The sequence below is a fragment of the Heterodontus francisci genome, chromosome 17, assembly GCF_036365525.1.
Source record: "Heterodontus francisci isolate sHetFra1 chromosome 17, sHetFra1.hap1, whole genome shotgun sequence".
Classification (NCBI taxonomy): Eukaryota; Metazoa; Chordata; class Chondrichthyes; order Heterodontiformes; family Heterodontidae; genus Heterodontus; species Heterodontus francisci.
The window spans coordinates 4,812,254-4,819,478 of record NC_090387.1 but is presented as its reverse complement, the minus strand read 5'-3'; positions in this window follow the sequence as shown (position 1 = coordinate 4,819,478).

Below are 7,225 nucleotides of genomic sequence, written 5' to 3'. Positions count from 1 at the left end.
AGGGAGCGCCGCACTGTCGGAGGGTCAGTACTGAGGGAGCGCCGCACTGTCGGAGGGTCAGTACTGAGGGAGCGCCGCACCGTCGGAGGGTCAGTACTGACGGAGTGCCGCACTGTCGGAGGGTCAGTACTGACGGATTGCCGTACTGAGGGAGCGCCGCACTGTCGGCGGGTCAGTACTGAGGGAGCGCCGCACTGTCGGAGGGTCAGTACTGAGGGAGCGCCGCACTGTCGGAGGGTCAGTACTGAGGGAGCGTCGCACTGTCGGAGGGTCAGTACTGACGGAGCGCCGCACTGTCGGAGGTCAGTACTGAGGGAGCGCCGCACTGTCGGAGGGTCAGTACTGAGGGAGCGCCGCACTGTCGGAGGGTCAGTACTGACGGAGGGCCGCACTGTCGGAGGTCAGTACTGACGGAGCGCCGCACTGTCGGAGGTCAGTACTGACGGAGCGCCGCACTGTCGGAGGGTCAGTACTGACGGAGCGCCGCACTGTCGGAGGTCAGTACTGACGGAGCGCCGCACTGTCGGAGGTCAGTACTGACGGAGCGCCGCACTGTCGGAGGTCAGTACTGACGGAGCGCCGCACTGTCGGAGGTCAGTACTGACGGAGCGCCGCACTGTCGGAGGTCAGTACTGACGGAGCGCCGCACTGTCGGAGGTCAGTACTGACGGAGTGCCGCACTGTCGGAGGTCAGTACTGACGGAGTGCCGCACTGTCGGAGGGTCAGTACTGACGGATTGCCGTACTGAGGGAGCGCCGCACTGTCGGAGGGTCAGTACTGAGGGAGCGCCGCACTGTCGGAGGTCAGTACTGACGGAGCGCCGCACTGTCGGAGGTCAGTACTGACGGAGTGCCGCACTGTCGGAGGTCAGTACTGACGGAGCGCCGCACTGTCGGAGGTCAGTACTGACGGAGTGCCGCACTGTCGGAGGTCAGTACTGACGGAGCGCCGCACTGTCGGAGGTCAGTACTGACGGAGCGCCGCACTGTCGGAGGTCAGTACTGACGGAGTGCCGCACTGTCGGAGGTCAGTACTGACGGAGTGCCGCACTGTCGGAGGTCAGTACTGACGGAGTGCCGCACTGTCGGAGGTCAGTACTGACGGAGCGCCGCACTGTCGGAGGTCAGTACTGACGGAGCGCCGCACTGTCGGAGGTCAGTACTGACGGAGCGCCGCACTGTCGGAGGTCAGTACTGACGGAGTGCCGCACTGTCGGAGGTCAGTACTGACGGAGTGCCGCACTGTCGGAGGGTCAGTACTGACGGATTGCCGTACTGAGGGAGCGCCGCACTGTCGGAGGGTCAGTACTGAGGGAGCGCCGCACTGTCGGAGGTCAGTACTGACGGAGCGCCGCACTGTCGGAGGTCAGTACTGACGGAGTGCCGCACTGTCGGAGGTCAGTACTGACGGAGCGCCGCACTGTCGGAGGTCAGTACTGACGGAGTGCCGCACTGTCGGAGGTCAGTACTGACGGAGCGCCGAACTGTCGGAGGTCAGTACTGACGGAGTGCCGCACTGTCGGAGGTCAGTACTGACGGAGCGCCGCACTGTCGGAGGTCAGTACTGACGGAGTGCCGCACTGTCGGAGGTCAGTACTGACGGAGTGCCGCACTGTCGGAGGTCAGTACTGACGGAGTGCCGCACTGTCGGAGGTCAGTACTGACGGAGTGCCGCACTGTCGGAGGGTCAGTACTGACGGATTGCCGTATTGAGGGAGCGCCGCACTGTCGGCGGGTCAGTACTGAGGGAGCGCCGCACTGTCGGCGGGTCAGTACTGAGGGAGCGCCGCACTGTCGGAGGGTCAGTACTGAGGGAGCGCCGCACTGTCGGAGGGTCAGTACTGAGGGAGCGCCGCACTGTCGGAGGGTCAGTACTGAGGGAGCGCCGCACCGTCGGAGGGTCAGTACTGACGGAGTGCCGCACTGTCGGAGGGTCAGTACTGACGGATTGCCGTACTGAGGGAGCGCCGCACTGTCGGCGGGTCAGTACTGAGGGAGCGCCGCACTGTCAGAGGGTCAGTACTGAGGGAGCGCCGCACTGTCGGAGGGTCAGTACTGAGGGAGCGTCGCACTGTCGGAGGGTCAGTACTGACGGAGCGCCGCACTGTCGGAGGTCAGTACTGAGGGAGCGCCGCACTGTCGGAGGGTCAGTACTGAGGGAGCGCCGCACTGTCGGAGGGTCAGTACTGACGGAGGGCCGCACTGTCGGAGGTCAGTACTGACGGAGCGCCGCACTGTCGGAGGTCAGTACTGACGGAGCGCCGCACTGTCGGAGGGTCAGTACTGACGGAGCGCCGCACTGTCGGAGGTCAGTACTGACGGAGCGCCGCACTGTCGGAGGTCAGTACTGACGGAGCGCCGCACTGTCGGAGGTCAGTACTGACGGAGCGCCGCACTGTCGGAGGTCAGTACTGACGGAGCGCCGCACTGTCGGAGGTCAGTACTGACGGAGTGCCGCACTGTCGGAGGTCAGTACTGACGGAGTGCCGCACTGTCGGAGGGTCAGTACTGACGGATTGCCGTACTGAGGGAGCGCCGCACTGTCGGAGGGTCAGTACTGAGGGAGCGCCGCACTGTCGGAGGTCAGTACTGACGGAGCGCCGCACTGTCGGAGGTCAGTACTGACGGAGTGCCGCACTGTCGGAGGTCAGTACTGACGGAGCGCCGCACTGTCGGAGGTCAGTACTGACGGAGTGCCGCACTGTCGGAGGTCAGTACTGACGGAGCGCCGCACTGTCGGAGGTCAGTACTGACGGAGCGCCGCACTGTCGGAGGTCAGTACTGACGGAGTGCCGCACTGTCGGAGGTCAGTACTGACGGAGTGCCGCACTGTCGGAGGTCAGTACTGACGGAGTGCCGCACTGTCGGAGGTCAGTACTGACGGAGTGCCGCACTGTCGGAGGTCAGTACTGACGGAGTGCCGCACTGTCGGAGGGTCAGTACTGACGGATTGCCGTATTGAGGGAGCGCCGCACTGTCGGCGGGTCAGTACTGAGGGAGCGCCGCACTGTCGGCGGGTCAGTACTGAGGGAGCGCCGCACTGTCGGAGGGTCAGTACTGAGGGAGCGCCGCACTGTCGGAGGGTCAGTACTGAGGGAGCGCCGCACCGTCGGAGGGTCAGTACTGAGGAAGCGCCGCACTGTCGGAGGTCAGTACTGACAGAGTGCCGCACTGTCGGAGGTCAGTACTGACGGAGTGCCGCACTGTCGGAGGTCAGTACTGACGGAGTGCCGCACTGTCGGAGGTCAGTACTGACGGAGTGCCGCACTGTCGGAGGGTCAGTACTGACGGATTGCCGTACTGAGGGAGCGCCGCACTGTCGGCGGGTCAGTACTGAGGGAGCGCCGCACTGTCGGCGGGTCAGTACTGAGGGAGCGCCGCACTGTCGGAGGGTCAGTACTGAGGGAGCGCCGCACTGTCGGAGGTCAGTACTGACGGAGTGCCGCACTGTCGGAGGTCAGTACTGACGGAGTGCCGCACTGTCGGAGGTCAGTACTGACGGAGTGCCGCACTGTCGGAGGTCAGTACTGACGGAGTGCCGCACTGTCGGAGGTCAGTACTGACGGAGTGCCGCACTGTCGGAGGTCAGTACTGACGGAGTGCCGCACTGTCGGAGGTCAGTACTGACGGAGTGCCGCAATGTCGGAGGTCAGTACTGACGGAGTGCCGCACTGTCGGAGGTCAGTACTGACGGAGTGCCGCACTGTCGGAGGGTCAGTACTGACGGATTGCCGTACTGAGGGAGCGCCGCACTGTCGGCGGGTCAGTACTGAGGGAGCGCTGCACTGTCGGAGGGTCAGTACTGAAGGAGCGCCGCACCGTCGGAGGGTCAGTACTGAGGGAGCGCCGCACCGTCGGAAGGTCAGTACTGAGGGAGCGCCGCACCGTCGGAGGGTCAGTACTGAGGGAGCGCCGCACCGTCGGAGGGTCAGTACTGAGGGAGCGCCGCACCGTCGGAGGGTCAGTACTGAGGGAGCGCCGCACCGTCGGAGGGTCAGTACTGAGGGAGCGCCGCACCGTCGGAGGGTCAGTACTGAGGGAGTGCCGCACCGTCGGAGGGTCAGTACTGAGGGAGCGCCGCACTGTGGGAGGGTCAGTACTGAGGGAGCGCCGCACTGTGGGAGGGTCAGTACTGAGGGAGCGCCGCACTGTGGGAGGGTCAGTACTGAGGGAGCGCCGCACTGTGGGAGGGTCAGTACTGACGGAACGCCGCACTGTCGGAGGTCAGTACTGACGGAGTGCCGCACTGTCGGAGGTCAGTACTGACGGAGTGCCGCACTGTCGGAGGTCAGTACTGACGGAGTGCCGCACTGTCGGAGGTCAGTACTGACGGAGTGCCGCACTGTCGGAGGTCAGTACTGACGGAGTGCCGCACTGTCGGAGGTCAGTACTGACGGAGTGCCGCACTGTCGGAGGTCAGTACTGACGGAGTGCCGCAATGTCGGAGGGTCAGTACTGACGGAGTGCCGCACTGTCGGAGGGTCAGTACTGACGGATTGCCGTACTGAGGGAGCGCCGCACTGTCGGCGGGTCAGTACTGAGGGAGCGCTGCACTGTCGGAGGGTCAGTACTGAAGGAGCGCCGCACCGTCGGAGGGTCAGTACTGAGGGAGCGCCGCACCGTCGGAAGGTCAGTACTGAGGGAGCGCCGCACCGTCGGAGGGGCAGTACTGAGGGAGCGCCGCACCGTCGGAGGGTCAGTACTGAGGGAGCGCCGCACCGTCGGAGGGTCAGTACTGAGGGAGCGCCGCACCGTCGGAGGGTCAGTACTGAGGGAGCGCCGCACCGTCGGAGGGTCAGTACTGAGGGAGCGCCGCACCGTCGGAGGGTCAGTACTGAGGGAGCGCCGCACTGTCGGAGGGTCAGTACTGAGGGAGCGCCGCACTGTGGGAGGGTCAGTACTGAGGGAGCGCCGCACTGTGCGAGGGTCAGTACTGAGGGAGCGCCGCACTGTGCGAGGGTCAGTACTGACGGAACGCCGCACTGTCGGAGGTCAGTACTGACGGAGTGCCGCACTGTCGGAGGTCAGTACTGACGGAGTGCCGCACTGTCGGAGGTCAGTACTGACGGAGTGCCGCACTGTCGGAGGTCAGTACTGACGGAGTGCCGCACTGTCGGAGGTCAGTACTGACGGAGTGCCGCACTGTCGGAGGGTCAGTACTGACGGATTGCCGTACTGAGGGAGTGCCGCACTGTCGGAGGTCAGTACTGACGGAGTGCCGCACTGTCGGAGGGTCAGTACTGACGGATTGCCGTACTGAGGGAGCGCCGCACTGTCGGCGGGTCAGTACTGAGGGAGCGCCGCACTGTCGGAGGGTCAGTACTGAGGGAGCGCCGCACTGTCGGAGGTCAGTACTGACGGAGCGCCTCACTGTCGGAGGTCAGTACTGACGGAGCGCCGCACTGTCGGAGGTCAGTACTGACGGAGTGCCGCACTGTCGGAGGTCAGTACTGACGGAGTGCCGCACTGTCGGAGGGTCAGTACTGACGGATTGCCGTACTGAGGGAGCGCCGCACTGTCGGAGGGTCAGTACTGAGGGGGCGCCGCACTGTCGGAGGGTCAGTACTGAGGGAGCGCCGCACTGTCGGAGGTCAGTACTGACGGAGTGCCGCACTGTCGGAGGTCAGTACTGACGGAGTGCCGCACTGTCGGAGGTCAGTACTGACGGAGTGCCGCACTGTCGGAGGTCAGTACTGACGGAGTGCCGCACTGTCGGAGGTCAGTACTGACGGGGTGCCGCACTGTCGGAGGTCAGTACTGACGGAGTGCCGCACTGTCGGAGGTCAGTACTGACGGAGTGCCGCACTGTCGGAGGGTCAGTACTGACGGATTGCCGTATTGAGGGAGCGCCGCACTGTCGGCGGGTCAGTACTGACGGAGTGCCGCACTGTCGGAGGTCAGTACTGACGGAGTGCCGCACTGTCGGAGGGTCAGTACTGACGGATTGCCGTATTGAGGGAGCGCCGCACTGTCGGCGGGTCAGTACTGAGGGAGCGCCGCACTGTCGGAGGGTCAGTACTGAGGGAGCGCCGCACTGTCGGAGGGTCAGTACTGAGGGAGCGCCGCACCGTCGGAGGGTCAGTACTGACGGAGCGCCGCACCGTCGGAGGTCAGTACTGACGGAGCGCCGCACCGTCGGAGGTCAGTACTGACGGAGCGCCGCACCGTCGGAGGTCAGTACTGACGGAGCGCCGCACCGTCGGAGGTCAGTACTGACGGAGCGCCGCACCGTCGGAGGTCAGTACTGACGGAGCGCCGCACCGTCGGAGGTCAGTACTGACGGAGCGCCGCACCGTCGGAGGTCAGTACTGACGGAGTGCCGCACTGTCGGAGGGTCAGTACTGACGGATTGCCGTACTGAGGGAGCGCCGCACTGTCGGAGGGTCAGTACTGAGGGAGCGCCGCACTGTCGGAGGGTCAGTACTGAGGGAGCGCCGCACCGTCGGAGGGTCAGTACTGAGGGAGCGCCGCACTGTCGGAGGTCAGTACTGACGGAGTGCCGCACTGTCGGAGGGTCAGTACTGACGGATTGCCGTACTGAGGGAGCGCCGTACTGTCGGAGGGTCAGTACTGAGGGAGCGCCGCACTGTCGGAGGGTCAGTACTGAGGGAGCGCCGCACTGTCGGAGGGTCAGTACTGACGGAGTGCCGCACTGTCGGAGGGTCAGTACTGACGGAGTGCCGCACTGTCGGAGGGTCAGTACTGACGGATTGCCGTACTGAGGGAGCGCCGCACTGTCGGAGGTTCAGTACTGAGGGAGCGCCGCACTGTCGGAGGGTCAGTACTGAGGGAGCGCCGCACCGTCGGAGGGTCAGTACTGAGGGAGCGCTGCACCGTCGGAGGTCAGTACTGACGGAGCGCCGCACCGTCGGAGGTCAGTACTGACGGAGCGCCGCACCGTCGGAGGTCAGTACTGACGGAGCGCCGCACCGTCGGAGGTCAGTACTGACGGAGTGCCGCACTGTCGGAGGTCAGTACTGACGGAGTGCCGCACTGTCGGAGGGTCAGTACTGACGGATTGCCGTACTGAGGGAGCGCCGCACTGTCGGCGGGTCAGTACTGAGGGAGCGCCGCACTGTCGGCGGGTCAGTACTGAGGGAGCGCCGCACTGTCGGAGGGTCAGTACTGAGGGAGCGCCGCACTGTCGGAGGTCAGTACTGACGGAGTGCCGCACTGTCGGAGGTCAGGACTGACGGAGTGCCGCACTGTCGGAGGTCAGTACTGA